The following is a 19,586-nucleotide window of genomic DNA, read 5'->3' as shown; positions in this document are numbered from 1 at the left end:
ACACCAGACAGAATTGTAATTCCCTTTTGTGCCTATTGATTCTGCGGCATGAGCCCAAAGTGGCTAGGTGGCAGATTTAATTTCTAGTTCAATGGAAACACTGTTTTGTCTCCTGGAAGGAGAACCCCTCCTTTTGGAACTAGGACCTGTAAACCAGCAGAGCTTAAGGTTTCAAGGACAGGAAGCAAAAATTTTCCTAGTGGATCACTAGGGGTGATAGTGATTGGTGCCATTCCCAATTACACCCTTTGATTCCCAGACCCGTGAATCCTGGCTATGGGTGAAACAGCATCATAGAATGGACATTGATTCAGAGCATACACAGCTCCTAGAGAACATTGTCCCAGCCCTGCAAGGTACTGCCACCTAATTGGCACTGTAATTGGGTCATCCAAAGGCCATTCCACCGTTCTATCAATCTAGCTGTCTCTGGATGACGGGGAACATGGTAAGACTACAGAATTCCATAAGCATGTGCCCATTCTCGCACTTCATTTGCTGTGAAGTGGGTTCCTTGATCAGAAGCAATGCTGTGTATAATAACAGGATGGTGGATAAGGTATTCTGTAAGTCCATGGATGGTAGATTGTGCAGGGAATACAAACCCATATGCAGAATATGTGCTGTTCCAGTTAGAACAAATCGCTGCCCCTTCCATGATGGAAGTGGTCCAATGTAATCAACCTGTCACCAGGTAGCAGTAGGTTGATCTCAGGGAATGGTGTCATACTAGGGACTGAGTGTGAGTCTCTGATGCTGGCAGATTGGGCACTCAGCAGTGGCTAGCCAGGTCGGCCTTGCTGAGTGGAAGTCCATGTTGCCATGCCCATGCATAACCTTCATCCCTTACCACCATGTCCACATTGTTCATGAGCCTACTGGTCAATTGCAGGAGTGGCTGAGGAAAGAGGATGATTTGTATCCACAGGATGGGTCATCTTATCCACTTGATTATTAAAACTTTCTCTGCTGAAGTCATCTTCTGCTGAGCATTCACACGGGATGCAAATATTTTCAAGTTCTTTGCCTACTCAGAAAGGACTATCCACATACCTCTCCCCAGACCTCTTTGTCACCAATTTTCCAATCATGCTCCTTCCAAGTCCCTGGCCATTCAGCCAAACCATTAGTAACAGTCCATGAGTCAGTATACAAACATACCTCTGGCCAGTTCTCCTTCCATGCAAAATGAACAACCAGGTGAATTGCTTAAAGTTCTACCCACAGGGGATGTTCTTTAAGGACATCCCAGAATGTGGTTGTCGTGCTTCAGCTGTCCACTTCTGGATGTTCCCTGCATTTTGTGCAGAACCATCATAAACCAGGCCTAATTTTCTCTTTCTCAGTCAACTGACTGTAAGGAACTCCCCAAGAGGCCATAGCTCTGGTCTGGGAAAGAGAAGGTAATGTGGCAGGAGTGGGGGCCATGGGCATTTGGACCACTTCCTCATGAACTTATTTGTGACTTCAGGACCTACTCAAGCCCTATCTCTAACATACCATTTCCCTTTTACGATGGAATGCTGCTGTGCACACCCAACTTTATGGCTTGCTGGGTCAGACAACACCCAGTTGATGAGAGGTAACTCAGTTTTCGTGGTAACTTGGTGGCCCATGGTTAAGTGTTCAGTCTCTTCTAAGGCCCAGTAGCAGATTAAAAGCTGTTTCTCAAAAGGAGGAGAGTTGTTATCTGCAGAAGATGGTAAGGCTTTGCTTCAAAATCCTAAGGGCCTGTGTTGTGATTCTCCTGTAGGGGCTTGCCAAAGGCTCTAGAAAGAATTCCTATTTGCTACTGACATTTCCAGCACCATTGGATCGGCTAGATCATATGGCACCAGTGGCAGAGCAGCTTGCACAGCAGCATGGACCTGTCATTGACCCTCCTCTTGTTCTGGTCCCCATTTAAAACTAGCAGCTTTTCTGGTCACTCAGTAAACAGGCCAGGGTAGCAAACCCAAAGGAATATGTTGTCTCCAAAATCCAAAGAGGCCAACTAGGCATTGTGTCTTGGTCATGGGAGGGGGCCAGATGCAACAGCTTATCCTTAACCTTAGAATGGATATCTCAACATGCCCCACACCACTGGACACCTAGAAATTTCACTGAGGTGGAAGACCCATGTATTTTTGTTGGATTTATCTCCCATTCTCTGACATGCAAATGCCTTAACAGTAAGTCTAGAGTACTTGCTATTTCTTGCTCATAAGGTCCAACCAGCATGATATCATCAACATAATGGACCAGTAGGATGTCTTGTGGGAGAGAGAAATGATCAAGGTCCCTGTGGACAAGAATGTGACATAGGGCTAGAGAGTTGATATATCCCTGAGGTAGGACAGCAAAGGTATACTGCTGGCCCTGCCAGCTGAATGCAAACTGCTTCTGGTGGTCCCTACTGACAGCCATTGAGAAAAAATTATTTGCCAGATCAACAGCTGCATAACAGGTTCCAGGTAATGTGTTCATTTGCTCAAGCAATGATACTACATCTGGGACAGCAGCTGCAATTGGTGGCACCACCTGGTTAAGTTTACGAGAACCCACTGTCATTTTCCAAGTACCATCTGTTTTCTGCATGGGCCAAATAGGTGAGTTGAATGGGGATGTGGTGGGTATCCATCTCTGCATCCTGCATGTCCTTAAGCGTGGCACTAATCTCTGCAATTCCTCCAGGAATACGGTATTGCTTCTGATTCACTATTTTGCTAGACAGGGGCAGTTCTAGTGACTTCCACTTGCCTTTCCTACCATCATGGCCATCACTCCACAAGTCAGAGAACCAATGTAGGGATTCTGCCAGTTGCTGAGTATTTGGATTCAAATCCAAATATTCAATGCATTCTGGAATTGGGGAAATGATGATCAAATGGGTCCTGGACCCACTGTGAGACAGACCTGAGCTAAACTCCACCAATCACCTGATCTTCATAAGTCCCTACTCTGACTGGTGGACTAGAGTGACATTTTGGGTCTCCTGGAATTACCGTCACTTTCAGTGTCTAATAATCCCCGAAATACCTGATCATTTCCTTTTCTACAGTGCGCAGTCACCCTAGTAAAAGGCCATAGGTCTCCTTGAGGAAGGATGGGAGGATGGTTAACAGTGTAAATGTGGGGCAGTGTAAAAGGATCATTCCCCAAGGATACCCACCCTCCTCTCTTTTGAGGGGCTCTGGGTCTGTAAATTGCCTCAAGTCTGAGAATTGATTAAGGAGCTGTGACTTCCTGTTTTTGTAATTCAAGCTAGACTTCTGTTCACTTGACCTAGAATTCTTCTGCTTTTATAGCTAACACAAGAATTCAGTACACTGCCCACCTATTTTACTTCTAGGTACCCCATGATCTACTAGCCAATGTCAAAAGTGTTTGCCAAGTCAGATTATTTTGACTGCTGCTTTGAGTCAGCTGTCCATTATGGTGGCCACACCCACCTTGTCTATGGTGATTACTGTTGCCACATGGTTTCTGCCAAGGATTCCAGCTCAAGTGACAGCAGTTCCCACAGTAATATCTGACCTACAGAGAAGGGCAAGTGCAGAGCTCTTCAGGAATGACAGAGCTAGTCTTACAAATTTATTTCTCAAGGTTCTGGTGAAAGATGTGCCATCTGGACATTCCTGGGGTATGTGAGCAGGTCTTCCATGATAAATACACTCTAACATTCCCATCTCTCTAAGCCTCTGGATCTCCTCATCTATTTTATACCAGGGCAGTTCTGGCATTTCAATCTCAGGTAATGTTGCACACCTATGAATCCATGTTTCAGCCAACCATCCAAACAAACTATTAATGCCCTTTTTAACCTTGTGAGCTACAACACTGAATGCAGAATCTCTGCTTAGTGGGCCCATATCAAGAAACTCAGCTTGATCCAACTTTATATTCCTTTCACAATTATCCCACACCATTAATATTCATTCCCACACATATTCCCCTGATTTCTGTCTATATAGATTGGAAAACTCATGCAATTCTTTTGGAGTATAGCATACCTCCTCATGGGTCACACTTTGTACCTCACCTTTTGGAGCCTGTTGGGACTTTAGTTACAGATCTTGAAGAAAAGAGAGGTAGTGGGGGTGGGTCATGAAAAGAAAAAGAAGTGTCTTTCAAGCCAATTATCTCAGGGCATCCCACTGCACTTTCATCTGGTGAAACAGGATTAGTTGCTCCAGACAGAGGAGTGAGGGCTTTTTCTGAAGGATATAGCCACCTATAGGAAGTGGCTATAGGGTTATCAGGTAGTGAAGGGTTCATCTCCTTAGGAGGAGATTGGATGGCAGACTGGAGGCCAGGAAGCTGTTTCCTCAAGGCAAGCTGGAGGTTGGGAAGCTCTTTCCTCCATTACAGGTCTATCTAGAAAAGCTCTGCAAATTCCCATCTCCCCATCACCATCATTATCAAGCCATAGATCACCATCCCACATTTCAGGATCCCATTCTTTTCCAAACAAAGCCCTTACTTTGACAGTACACACACTGCAAGGTTGAGATTTTAGTTTATGCTGTAAATCTGCTACTCACACAATGAGGCTTTGTGTCTGGTTTTCAGAGATCTCAAGTCTGCGACCACATTAAATAAGATTTTCTTTCAGGGTACCCATCGAAACTTTTATATTATTCATACAGTGTTGAATTTTCGAATTTGAAGCCTTCAGCTCATCCTTTCCCTTATCACTGTATCTAACAACAACCAGCCATCATCATTATACCTCTTTTTTCACAAAACTCTTTAAAGGTGTCAAAAACATTATCACCCAGAGCCTTGCCTCGTGTAAGCATACAATTAGTAGAATCTAATGGTGATATTTTGTGTATCTCTTTTGCCAACTCACCTCATGGACTGTAAATACTATCTTGATTACTGGTAACAGTCATTAGTGCCTCTAAGTCTAGTCAGAGAAAAAACCAATTGTAAAAACCCAATTTTTAGATTCTGTTTCTTAAGAACCATTCCCGGTAACAAGCTGTGTTAGTCAAGGTTCTCTAGAGAAACAGAACCAACAGGAGAGATCTATACATGAGATTCATAAAGCTGTCTCACAAAACTGTGCGACTGGAAGAGTGTAAAATCTGTGGGGGTCAGGCTGTGAGGCTGGTGGCTCCAATGATGGGCCTGGATGAACTATACAGGAGAGGTTTGCTGGCTGAAGAAGCAGTGAGAGTCTTCTTCCTTAAAAAGTCTTCAACTGATTGGATTATCTTTATAGTGGTAGGTGTGCCCTAGTCGATCCCCAATGTAATCAGCCACAGATGCAATCAAACGGTTGATGATTTAGTCAATCAGCCATGAAACATCCTTGGAGAAACAGTCAGGCCAGTGCTTGCCTGACCATACAACTGGGCATAATCATTTGGCCAAGATGACACTAGAACCTAAACATGACAGAGTGGTATGAAAATTAATGAAAATAAGCATATGAGTAATTGTTAAGGAAAACAAGAATGTTTTACTTCTTGAAGACCTTAGGTAATAACAGAAAAGCAGTCTTCAAATTTTTCTGTGCCATTATGCTGCGAAGGTTAATTCCAGCAGGCCTGGAATTACTCTGAGCTATGTTGCTAAAGTTCCTTCTTGGCACTGCTCCTGGTCAAATAATGAAACATACTGATTAAGAATGTTGCTTTAGGGCAGGCCATGGTGGTTCAGTGGCAGAATTCTCACCTGTCATGGTGGTGACCCAGGTTCGTTTCCTGGGGCCTGCCCATGCAAAAGTAAAGAGTGTTGTTTTATAATTATTGCTTTGGAGTTGTGAGGTAGTTTTTATCCTTCAGTTAAACTTTGTCCTCACTGCATGGTAAACAGAGCTCCATCCTAAGGAATTTGGGCCACTATAATTTTTGATGAGTCAGCCAAACTACAGAGAAACACTACAACAAAGATAACTCAAGTAGGGCAAGTGACAATGAAGAGCAAATAAATGAGTAATTTTGTAGATTATTACAGGAAATACCCAGATAAACCCTTGTTAAAATGGCTCCTGAGAATTTTTGATAAAGAAGCAGTGTCTCTGGCTTTGAACACTGCTGAATGTAGGGAAATGCCTGGGCTCACATTAGTTCACATGGAAACATCTAATTTTTACCAGAATGAATTAAGTGAGAGATTCAATACACATATTCAGAGATCCTCTTTGTCATATAAATTATTAGTGCCTACTGAAGCTGCAGAAGGTCTATGGATGCCCAGTATTGGTTTGGCTAGATGATGAAAGAAATGAGCTCCCTCACAGAATGCCCTTCACCTAGTTAAGGCTGACACCATGATAAAAGGTAACCATAAGCATGAGCTTCATATGTGACATTAATGTTAGGCCTCAGGAGAATGTAAAAGAGGTATTTTCAGACCTTTTGCTCAAACTTCCTCATATAAATAAAAAAAGTAAAAAAAAATGTTTAGGACTTTACAAAAAAAAGGAAATCAAGTAAGAAAAATGAACAACCCACAACTGCCTCTCCTCAAACACTTGGGATATAAAAATCCCAAGGCTACACACTCAAATTTTATGAGGAATTTTAGAAAAATGTGGCATCATTAAATGCTAAAATATTTGCTTCAAATATTAATATGGTATCTTAGTTTCCTGGCTGCTAAAACAAATACATACAGTGGGTTAGCTTAAACAGTAGGAATTTACTGGCTCATGGTTTTGAAGCCAGGAAATGTCTAAAATTGAGGCATCAGCAAAGTGTCGCTTTCTCCTAGAAGACTGTGGCATCAGGGGCTGGGTGCAGATAATCCTTGGTCCTTGGCTTTTCTGTCACATGGCAACACATATGGTGATATCGTCTCCTTTCTACTTCTGGCTTATTTCAGTGGTTTGTTTTCCTTTCCATGTCTAATTTCCTTTGCTCATAAGAACTTCAGTCATATTGGAATAATGCATACCTTCATTCAGTTTGGGCACACCTTAATTAATAACATTTTCAAAGGCCCTATTTACAAATGGGTTCACACCCACAAGACCAGGGGTTGGGGACTGAACTTGCCTTTTACGGGGGACATGATTCAACCTCCAACAGGAGAAGTAGCCTGATATGAAGGCTAGGGTCTCTTCAGCCAAACTCCTTAAAGAGATTCAAGGCCTTTTAATAAATGTTGGTGAAACGGTCTTGGGGTGGAGAGAACCTCATTTAGGTCTACTGGATACAGGAGGAGTACAGTGTATACTACTGTCTAGGCCTGCTGATAAGCCTCTTTAGGGATGACAGAATTAATTCAGGAGGAGATGGGGATGCTACTGTGAAAGGTATAAAATTAGTTTGGTTAAAAGCTGGAATGTGACTCAATCAAATGGTAGCATACAACACTCCTAGATTCCCTCTCCCCAAAGAATTTTTTTCTTTATTTTTTGAATTTGTCTCTCCTGCTAAGAATCTTTTAAACAATAGGCAGAAAATGGTGAGCCACTGTGCTGGTTTGAAAGGATATATGGACCTTGGAAAAGCCATGTTTTAATCTAAATCCCATTTCATAAAGGCAGAATAATCCCTATTCAATACTGTATGTTTGAAACGGTAATCAGATCATGTCCCTGGAGATGTGATTTGGTCAAGAGTGGTTGTTAAGCTGGATTAGATGATGACATGTCTCTACCCATTCAGGTGGGTCTTGATAAGTTTCTGGAGTCCCATAAAAGAAAAAAACATTTTGGAGAATGAAGGAGATTAGGAGAGAGCAGAGAATGCTGCAGCACCACGAAGCAGAGAGACTAAGAACCAGCGACCTTTAGACATGAAAAAAGGAAAACGCCTCCCAGGGAGCTTCATGAAACTGGAAGTCAGGAGAGAAAGCTAGCCATGTCTGCCATGTGCTCTTCCAGCTGAGAGAGAAGCCCTGACTGTGTTTACCATGTGCCTTCTCACTTGAGAGAGAAACCCTGAACTTCATCGGCCTTCTTGAACCAAGGTATCTTTTCTTGGATGCCTTGATTGGCATTTCTATAAACTTTTTTTTTCTCTTAAAAACAGCTTTGAGACATTTTATTATAAAAAGTTGGTAATCATATACATAAACTAACAACTTAAAATTTTCATCATTTACTTTATTTTTTAGCTTGACCTTCTAGTAAATCCTTAGCTTCATTGATTTTGGCTGCTAAATAAGGAGATCCTCCCTTGTCCGGGTGATTTAAGAGCATAATATGTCGATGAGCATCTCTTATTTTTCCTTTATTGGCAGTTGGGCTTACACCTAGTATTAATGCTGCTTCCCGTTTTGTCATTTTGGGTTCAAACCCACCTCTGTAATAGCTGCCACTGAAGGCAGATTTTGGAAGACTTTGAAAAACTTGTTTTACTTGAGGCTCCATATGCTTCATGGCTTGCAAAACATAACGGCCTGCAAATCCTGCAGCTGCAATGGTCAGTCCAACTGCTACTACTGTACTTGCCATGGCTCCGGCCCGGGCTCCCCTACCTCCAGCGGGAGCTTACTCATCACAGCCCGCAGCAGCGGCCACAAACTCGCGCCTTTGTCAGAGGACCGCGAAATCCTCGGCCGCCACAAAGCGCGCCCTAAACTTGTTTTAATTGAGACATTTTCTCAGCCTTAGAACTATAAACTAGCAACTTATTAAATTCCCCTTTTTAAAAGCCATTTCATGTCTGATATTTTACATTCCAGCAGCTAGCAAACTAGAACAGCCACCTTCCTCAGACCTCCAGAAAAAATTTTGATGGTTGAAGTAACAGGTCAATTGCCAAAATTGAAAATGCAATTTAAAAACACTCTATACACGTTTAAGGAACATATAGTACAGGGACTAAATTCCAGAGTTAAGACATTAAATTATTAAAACACACTGTGTGCAAGAAAAGATGAAGAGACAAAGTAACAGAAAATTATGACCTATCCACAGGAATAAGATAAAACTTCAAAAACCTTTAACAAAGAATATGGTTTAGACATACCAAAATGATTTTTAAAGTGATCAAAACTAGTGGAAAAACTAATAGATGATAACAGGAAAACAAAATAAACAAACTGAAAATCTCAAAAAAAGTGACATAAATTATGACTATAAACCAAACAGAATTCAGAATTCAGAATTCAGTAAACAGAATTATTTAATAATAATTAAAATGAAATTTTTTAAAAACAGTTTAAACAGCAGACTGGAGCTGGTAGAAAAAAGAACCAGTGAACTCAAATTTAAGACCATTAAAATTATACAGGCTGAGTAACAGAAAAAAAAAAAAAAAGTGTACACAAAGCCTAAAACATCTGTGGGGCACCATCAAGTATATCAATACAGACATTATGGGAATCCCAGAAGGAAGGGAAAGAAGGGATATTCAAATAAATAATGGCAGAAAACTCTGCAAATTTAATAGACATGAATGTACACATTTAAAAAGCACAATGAACTCCAAGCAGGATAAACTTGAAGAGACTATGTCCAGATACACAGTAGTTGAGCTGTCAAATGCCAAGGATAAAGAGAAAATTTTGAAAGCCGCAAGACAGAAGCAACATGTCATTTACCAAAGAACCCAATTAAGATTAAATGCCAATTTCACATCTGAAACCATGGAGACAATAAGGGATGGGATGAAATATTTAAGATGCTGAAAGGAAATAATTGCAACTAAAATTTTATATTCGACAAGACTGTCTTTCAGAAATGAGGAAGAGATTGGGGCATAACCCAGATAAACAAAAGTTGAGAAAGTTCATCACAAGACCAGCCATGAGCAGTGTACTTCAGATTGAGACAGTAGTTTGAAGAAGCATACAGAAATAAAGACCTTTGATAAAGGTAACCACATGGTTATAAACACCAGTACTACTGTATTTTTTGCCTGTAATTCCACACTTTTTTCTTTCTTTTTTTTATAGGTTCCAAAATGTAAATGCATGAAAAGTAATGATCAGTCTATGGTTTTGGACATATAATGCATAAAAATATAATTTATTACAAGTACTACAAAAAAGGACAGGGGACGGAGGGATAGAAGAATATAGTTTGGGTATATTATTGAAGTTAAGTTAGTATCAAGTTAAATTATTATTATAGATTTAAGATGTTTAAATTCAAGCCCCATGGTAACTGCAAAGAAAATATCTGAAAATTATACAAAGAAGGAAATAAGAAGGGTCTCAAAATGGTTCGTTAAGAAAAATCAACCATATATGTAAGTAGGCAAAATGGTAGACTTGAAGGACAGAAAAGATATGGGAGTTACAAAGAACAAATCGAAAAATGGCAGAAGAAAGCCCTGCATCATCAGTAGTGGTTTAGAATGGATAAAAAAGCATGACCCAACTATATGTTATTTACAAGAGGCTCACCTTAAATTCAAAGACACAAATAGGTTGAAGTAGAAGGCTAGGGAAAAAATATACCATGCAAACAGAAATCAAAGGACAGCTGGAATAGCTAGACAAAGAAAAAAGGGAGAGGACACAAATAACTAAAAATGAGAAATGAAAGGATGACATTACTACAACCCTACAGAAATTAAAAGGATTATAGTGGACCTAAGAACAACTGCACAGCAACAAATTAGATAACAGATGAAATGGACAAAATCCTAGAAACAAACTACAGATACTGACTCATGAAGAAATAGAAGATCTTCACAGAACTCTAACAAGTAAAGAGACTGAATCACTGTACCAGCTATGAAAAACCCAGAAGCAGATGGCTTTAACTGGTGTTTTTAACCAAATATTCCAAGAAGAACTAAGACTAATCCTGCCTAAACGTTCAAAAAGTTGAAGAGAAAGAACCACTGCCTAACTCATTCTATGAGGCCAACATTATTCTAATACCAAAGCCAAACAAAGATACTAAAAAAAAAGAAACTTACAGACCAATTTCTCTTATGAATATAGGTGCAAAAATCCTTAACTCAAACCAACAGTACATTAAAAGAATTATACATCATGATCAAGTGTATACCTTTATCCTAGGTACTCACTAGAATAAAGAAAATGAAAAACTCCTTCATGATCATCTCAATTGAGGCAGAAAAGACACGTGACAAAATCCAAAATATTTTCATGATAAAAACACTCAGAAAACCAGGAATAGACTGGAATTTTTTCATTCTATGAAAAACCCAGAGCAAACATAATTTTCAATGGTGAAGGCGTGAAAGCTTTCCCCCTAAGATTAGGAACAAGAAAAGGACGTCCACTGACATTACTGTTATTCAACATTATAGCAGAAGTTCTAGCCAGAGCAATTAGGCAAGAAAAATAAATAAAAGTCATCCAGATTAGAAAGGAAGAAGTAAAATTTTCCCTATTGCAGATAATATAGACTATCTAGAGAAAATCCTGAAAAAACCCACAACAAAGTGACTAGAATTAATAAACATTCAGCAAAATGGCAGGGTACAAGATCAATATGCAACAATCAATGGGTTTTCTACATAGCAGTAATCAACACTCTAAAGAGGAAAATGTTTTTGTTTTCTAGTTGCAAATGCCATGCAATGGGTTGGCTTAAACAAGAGAAATTTACTGATTCACAGTTTTGAGGCCAGAAGTCCAAAATCAAGGTGTCATCAAGGTGATGCTTTCTCCCAAAAGACTGTGGTGTTCTGGGGCTGGATGCTGGTGACCTGGGTTTTCTGTCAATGTATACAGCAGCATCTCCTGCTTCTCCATTCTATTCTGGGTCCTATTGACTCTCAGCTTCTGTATGCTCCCTGAAATTTTCTCTGTGTGTCTTTCCCTACAAGGCCTTCTGTATAGGACTAAGAGGTCTTGGGACAAAGACTCATCCTGAGTTAGTTGGGCCACACCCTAACTGAAGTAATCTCATCAAAAGTTCCTATTTACAAATGTTCAGAAACACAGGAATGGATTAAGTTTAATAGCATGCTTTTCTGAGGTACGGAGCTCCAACCCACTACAAAATCAAGAAAAAAAAAATCCATTTACAGAACAACTAAAAGAATCAAATATCATGGAATAAATTTAACCCATGATGTGCTGGACTTATGTATGGAAAACTACAAAACATGGCTGAAAGAAATTTAAGAAGATATAAATAAATAAAAGAATATTCTGTGCTCATGGATTAGAAGACTAAATACTACTAAAAGTCAATTCAAACCAAAGTGATACACAAATTCAACAAAATACCAATCAAAATTCCAAGAGCATTCTTTGCAGAAATAGAAAAGCCAATCATAAAATTCATATGGAAGTGGTTCTGAATAGCCAAAAAGCCAAAACCATCTCAGAAAGGAAGAACAAAGTTGGAGGATGCACACTTGATTTTAAAACTTATTACAAAGTTATAGTAATCAAAACAGCATGGACCCCAACTAAAACCATTCCTACCAATCCTAAAGAACATCTAGGGCAATATACAAGATTCTACAAAGGTCTCATGTACTAGGGTAACTTTCTAGAAACCTATAACCTCTAGATGGGTCCCTGGACCAGATAAGTCCTGAAATGCAGAGAGGCCAGCCTCTCCAGAACATCAATTAGTTCCATCCCCCTTTCCCATATTATCGACAGTCCCTCCCAACATGAAAAAGTTAGAATGGGCATAGCCCAAATAACCCTAAAGAATGAGAGAAAGATCAAAGGAGATGGTGGAGTTACACAGAGAAGATAGGGTATAACAAATGAGCATGATTGCGGAATCATTGTATTGATATTTCTTTTAGTCTCCAGTATCTTAGAGCAGCTAGAAGTAAAAACCTAAAATAGTGGAACTGTTACACATACCAAACTTTGAAATCTGTTCTACAATTAATAGTTATGATGTTTTGAAACATATTGCTTTTTGTGTATATTTTTCATACAGAAAAAACAAAAACAGAATGTACTGGCACAAGGACAAACATAGATCAATGGAATCAAACTGAGAGTTCAGAAATAAACCCTCATATTTATGGCCAACTGATTTTTTAAAACATTTTTTACTGTGAAATATTATACACACACACACACACACACACACACACACACACACACACAAAAGCAATAAACTTCAAAGTAAATTTTAACAATTACTTATAGAACAGATTTCAAAGTTTGATATGGGTTAAAGTTCCATAATTTCAGGTTCTTCCTTCTAGCTGCTTCTAGACACTGGAGACTAAAAAAAGAAACATCAATATAATGATTCAGCAGTCACACATACTTGTTTAATTCTTCTTCTACAATAACTCTTTCTTCTCCTTTGATCTTTCTCCCAGTTTTTAGGGATATTTGGGTTATGCGCATTCTAATTTTTTTCATGTTGAAAAGAGGTGTTGACAATATGGGTTACAGGGATGGAACTGGCTGATGTTCTTGGAGAGACTGGCACCTCTGGGTTTCAGGGCTTATCTGCCTTAGGAACCATATGAAGTTTTTAGGTTTCTGAAAAGTAAACTTAGTGTATACGACTTTTGTAGGATCTCAGATAAGAGCTCTGGGTGTTCACTGGGGTTAACAGGAATGATGTTGGGTGAAGTTTGGCAAACCTTGGCAATTAGCAATATCTAGCTGAAACTTGCATAAGACTAGCCTTCAGAATGCCTCTAGACTCTATTTTAGCTCTCGTAGCTACTGATACCTTATTTTGTTATATTTTCCCCCCTTTTTGGTCAGGAAGGCATTGTCAATCCAAAGGTGCTAGGGTCAGGATAATCCCTGGGAGTCAGGTTCGCCAACTGATTGTTGACAAGGGTTCCATGTCCAATGGCAAAATATAGTCTCTTCAACAAATGTTGCTGGAAAAACTGAATAGACACATGCAAAAGAATTAAGGTAGACTTCTACCTCACAACATATACAAAAATTGACTCAACATAGATCAAATATAGGAACCAAAACTATAAAAACTCCTAGAAGAAAACATAGGGAAACATCTTTAGGACCTTGTGTTAGACAATGGTTTCTTAGACTTTAGCATGAACAAACAAAAAAATAGATAAATGGGACTTCATCAAAATTTAAAACTTTAGGGTATCAAAGAACTTCATCAAGAAAGTAAAAACACAACATATGGAATGGAAGAAAATATTTGGAAACCATATATGCATTAAGGGTATAATAGCCAGAATACATAAAGAACTACAAAAAAGGATAATCCAATTAAAAAATGGGCTAAAGACTTGAGTGGACATTTCTACAAAAAGGATATACAAATGGCCAAAAATCACATGAAAAGTTGCTCAACATCACTAACTGCTAGGGAAATGCAAATCAAAACCACAATGAGATATTACCTCACATCCACTACAAAGACTGTTTTGAAAAGAATGGAAAATATCAATTTTTGAGACGATGTGGAGAAATAAGAACCCTCATACATTGTTGGTGGCAATGTAAAATGGCCCACAGCCACTGTGGAAAACAGTTCGACATTTCCTCAGAATATTGAGTATAGAATTATCAAATAATCCTGAAATCCTACTTCTAGGTAAATGTGGTAGTTAGATTCAGTTGTCAGCTTGGCCAGGTGAAGGCATCTAATTTTGTTGCTGCAGACATGAGCCAATGGTAGGTGAACTTCATCTGTTGCTCCTTACATCTGCAGTAGGCTAGGCCTGCTGCAATGAATGACCTTTGACTTAATTGGCTGGTGCTTAAATGAGAGAGCGCAATGTAGCACAGCCCAAGCAGCTCGGCATACCTCATCTCAGCACTCGCAGCTTAGCCCAGGCCTTTGGAGATGCAGAAAGGAATCACCCCAGGGAAAGTTGTTGGAACCCAGAGGCCTGGAGAGAAGGCCAGCAGAGATTACCCTGAGCCTTCCCACATAAGAAAGAACCTCAGATGAAAGTTACCTGCCTTTCCTCTGAAGAACTAACAAAATATATCCCCTTTTATTAAAAGCCAATCCGTCTCTGGTGTGTTGCATTCCGGCAGCTAGCAAACTAGAACAGTAAATATCCAAAAGAATTGAAAGGAGGGCCGTGAACTGATATTTGCATACCAATGTTCATAGCAGCATTATTCACAACTGTCAAAAGGTGGAAAAACCTGGAGTGTTCATCAATAGATGAATGGATAAATTAAATGCAGTATATACATACAATGGAATATTATTCAGCTGTAAAAAGGAATGAAATTCTGATACATGCTACAACATGGATGAATGCTGAAGGAGTAAAATAAGTCAGACACAAAAGACAAATATCATATGATCTCATAAATATGAAATAATCAGAATATGAAAATTTATAACTAGAAACTAGAATATAGGTTCCCAGGGGCAGGACTAGAGTAAATCCCTCATTGGTAAAGAGTTTCTGTTTGGACAATGGAAAAGTTTTGGTAATGGATGGTGGTGATGGTGTCATAACATTGTGAATGTCATTAAAACCACTGAACTGTGTTATTGAGAGCGAATACATGGGAAATTTTTTTGTGGTATTATGTTACCAGAATAAAACTACAAAACAAAACCAGAGAACTGTACAACACAAAGAATGAACCCTAAGGCAAACTATGGACTACAGTTAAGATGTAATTATAAGAATTTTGTTTCATAATTTATAACAAAGGCACCACACTAATGCAAAATGTTAATAATAGGGAAAACTGCTTGCATGAATGTGTGTGTGTGGGGGGTGTTATATATGGGAACTATGTACTTTTTACATGATTTTTCTGTAAATCTATAACTGCTCTAATGTAAAAAAAATGCTTTTTAAAAATATTCACCATATGCCCAAAAAAGAAAAAAAAAGTTAGAATGTATGGTAAAAAGTTGTGTACCATGGTGGACGTCTGAATGTATGATTGAGATGGATATGCTGGTCTGAATGGGTAACTGCTCTAATGTAAAAAAAAAAAACGCTTTTTAAAAATATTCACCATGTGCCCAAAAAAGAAAAAAAAAGAATGTATGGTAAAAAGTTGTGTACCATGGTGGACGTCTGAATGTATCATTGAGATGGATATGCTGGTTTGAATGGAAAATTCCTCCTCTTATCTATAAAATGAAAAATAGAATAAGTTGTAGATATTCCCTTTATCCAGTAATCATTGGACATGCAAACTGGGAACCTTCAGAATTACTTAAGCCAACAAATGTAAATTTGGAATAATATGGGTATCTGGAGGGCAATAAGAAATTACTACCCTACATAAGGAAATGTTAGATGTAGGTACATGAGTACTCACAAATTTACTGTAAATAGCCCAGTGTGGTCAATGAGGAAGGCTGATAGATCAGGAGACTAACAGCAGATTATAGGAGACTCAATAAAACTGTACCCCCACGAGCCTCAGCAGTCCCTGATATGGTCTAGACTATTCAACTAACACAAGTTAAAGGTGACTGGCAATCTGTATTTTTCTGGCTAATGCATTTTTCTCATTGTCAATCACCCAGGAGAGGCTATGACAATTTGCATTCATGTAGAACGGTTTCCAATATACAATTATTTTATTATCTCAAGAATATTTGAACTCTCCTGCATACCGTCACAATCTGGTCAGGCGATATCTAAATCTAATACAAGTGGACAATATTCACTATTGATGATATTAAGATTTTCTCAAAACTGTAGATCAAGCTAAAAAGCAACTTTACTAAGATCATAAATCATACGACTGATGTGCCTTGCGAAAATCCAGTATCTGATACAGACTATGAAATATGGGGTGATGACACGTGCTAGAGAAATTCATGACATACCACAGACCACCAGGAATAAAATGTTAGTCATTGTGCCTCAGACTTTAAAAAAAAAAAAAAAAGTGAGTCTATTTGGATCTTAGAAAAATCGTATTCCTCAGTTAGGGATACCACTGGCCCCAATTATTAAAAATCAGTTAAACTGAGGGGCCTGAACAACAGAAAGCCTTCTTACAATTCCAGAAGGCTGTAGTACAAGCCATCCCATTAGGAGCCTAAGAGCCTATTGTTGAAAAGATTCTAAGTGTCAGCCACCTGCACTCAGACCATCTGGATTCTGGGGCTAAAAAATTACCAGACACTGCTCTCCAGTATTTGTACTCTGAAATACAGTTACTGACCTGTTATTGAAACCCTCAAGAACTAAAAGATATAAGATTATATTAAGACTGAAAAAACATCATTATCATGTTGAAAAGTATTCCAAGAAGAAGGACAATAGTCAAACAACTGCCACCATAAAATGGAAATGGAATAAAAGAGCATGCTAACAGAGCATCTGTAGAACAGAGTGTATTCATAAGCAAGTGGCCTTTTACTTCCTCAGATCCTTCCTTTAGAACAATTCTCTGAGGATAACAGGTAAATGTTGGTAGTTCCAGAACTGAAGGCCAAGGCAGAATATGGAAAGAAGCAGCTCTGAGCTAGTAGAAGGTAAAATCCCATGAAGAAGGTAAAAACAAGTCAGCCCACTGGGCTGAAATACAAACTGCATGCCTTACCATGACAGAACAGCTGGACACAAATACAAGCTGCACTATTTGGGTAAATCCCGATTCTTGCGCTGTTGCCAATGGATTTGCAATGGGTTGACAAATGAGTTATAAATAACTGGACGATAAAAGGCATCCTCACCCCTTACCCCATGCAGGGCACTGCTTTTTGGAAAGCTCTATGGAAATTCTGAGGGTAAACCAAAGTAGGGCATAATGATGCTCACCAAAGAAATCCTATGTCAGGGTTTGAAGGTGACTGGAATAAAAGGTTAATGGCCTATTTGGGCAGCAAATAAAGAAGTATTTGCAAAGTCCCCTTGGGGAACTGGAAAGAAAGGAACACATATTCAACTTTCCCATTTGGAGAATTTCTGATATTCTTGCAAGCAGTGGGGACAACCTAATCGATAGGCTGACCCCTTGATCTTGGGGTTTGCCCCTATGAAACTTATTCCTGCAAAGGACGGGCTAAGCCTATTTAAAATGAGGCCTAAGTGTCACCCCTGGAGAAGCTCTTTGGTTGCTCAGACGTGGCCTTTTTCTCTAAGCCAACTTGGCAGGTGAACTCACTACCCTCCCCCCTACGTGGGACATGACTCCCAGGAGTGTAAATCTCCTTGACAATGCGGGACAGAACTACCAGGATGAAGCATGACCTAGCATCAACGGACTGAAAAAGCCCTCTTGACCAAAAGATGGAAGAGAGAAATGAGACAAAACAAAGTTTCAGTGGCTGAGAGATTTCAAACAGAGTTAAGATGTTATTCTGGAGGTTATTCTTATGCATTATATGGATATCCTTTTTTAGTTTATGGTGTACTGGAGTGGCTATAGGGAAGTACCTGAAATTGCTGAGCTGTGTTCCAGTAGCCTTGATTCTTGAAGACAACTGTAATAAAGATACAACTTTTACAATGTGACTGTGTAATTGCAAAAATCTTATGTCTGATGCTTCTTTTATCCAGGATATGAATAGATGAGTAAAAAATATGGATAAAAATTAAATAAATAATAGGGGGGATAAAGGGTAAAATAAATTGGGTAGATTGAAATACTAGTGGTCAAAGAGAGGGAGGGGTAAGGGGTATGGTATAGCATGTGTCATGGTCAGGTTCATGTGTCAACTTGGCCAGGTGGTAGTACCTCTTTGTCTGGTTGGGCAAGTGCTAGTTTGTCTTTTGCTATGAGGACATTTCACAGAATTAAATCATGATCATGTTAGCTACATCCACAGCTGATTCCATCGTAATCAGCCAAGGGGAATGTCTTCTTTAATGAGTGATGCTTAATCTAATCACTGGAAGCCTTTTAAGGAGGATTCAGAAGACACAGGTTCTCTTTCTGCTTCGGCTGGCAAGCCTCTCCTGTGGAATTCGTCCAGACCCTCCGTCAGAATCGTCAGCTTCAGTCTACCCTACAGATTTTGGATGCTACGTTCCCACGGTCACGTAAGACACTTCTATAAATTTCATATTTATGAATATTTCCTGTTGATTCTATTTCTCTAGAGAATCCTAACTAATACAGTATGTGTGAGCTTTTTCTTTTTCTTTATTTTTCTAGAGTGATGCAAATGTTCTAAAAAATGATCATGGTGATGAATACACAACTATGTGATGATATTGTGAGCCACTGATTGTACACCATGTATGGAATGTATGTGTGTGAATATTGTCAATAAAAGTATTAAAAAAAAATTAATGCCTAGTTTGATTTTTTGAAATGGAAACCAGGGTCTATGAAATGAGTGGACATGGAGGAACTCAGCCCGTGTACCAATGGCCTGAACAATGATACATATGGTTGGCCACCACCGAAATTGTTAATAATTGTATTATTTCAATTTTCCTCTATGATTGGAAGTGGACTAGCTTGGTAGATGAATTAGAAAATCCTACCAAGGGGGAAAAGTTTAGATTGAAATAAATAATACAGGGAAAAAAGGCAAGATTATTGTTGAGGGGAAGGGAGTCAATAAATGGATAACATAAAAGGAAAAATCTAATATAATTTTATAGCCTCAAGAGATGCTTAAGCAAGAGACTATCCTCTTTTAGCTTTGACTCTGATGCTCCTTGGGGCTAGAGCTAGACAACAACCAACCTAATACATTTCCAGGAATGATGTATGTTTTTGAAATAGATGCACGATGGGACTTCTGTCTATGACTAGAACAATACAAATGTGGCTAGGTCTTTGGGTTCTCCTCTCACAAGATGTATAGAGGATCCACGTTTGGAAAGTACCTGTGGGAATATTTAGTT

At 39.0% G+C, this 19,586-nt stretch overlaps 1 protein-coding gene and 1 pseudogene across 8 annotated transcripts in view; both read right to left on the bottom strand.

Moving 5' to 3' along the window:
• Nucleotides 1-19,586, bottom strand: part of XPNPEP3 (X-prolyl aminopeptidase 3) — a 170,699-nt gene that overhangs the window by 73,952 nt on the left and 77,161 nt on the right. The window lies entirely within an intron of this gene.
• Nucleotides 8,024-8,528, bottom strand: LOC143691022 (mitochondrial import inner membrane translocase subunit TIM14 pseudogene; annotated as a pseudogene).

Source organism: Tamandua tetradactyla, chromosome 7, assembly GCF_023851605.1.
Source record: "Tamandua tetradactyla isolate mTamTet1 chromosome 7, mTamTet1.pri, whole genome shotgun sequence".
Classification (NCBI taxonomy): domain Eukaryota; kingdom Metazoa; phylum Chordata; class Mammalia; order Pilosa; family Myrmecophagidae; genus Tamandua; species Tamandua tetradactyla.
Note: the sequence above shows the minus strand (reverse complement) of the source record. Positions and strands in the feature narration are given on the sequence as shown.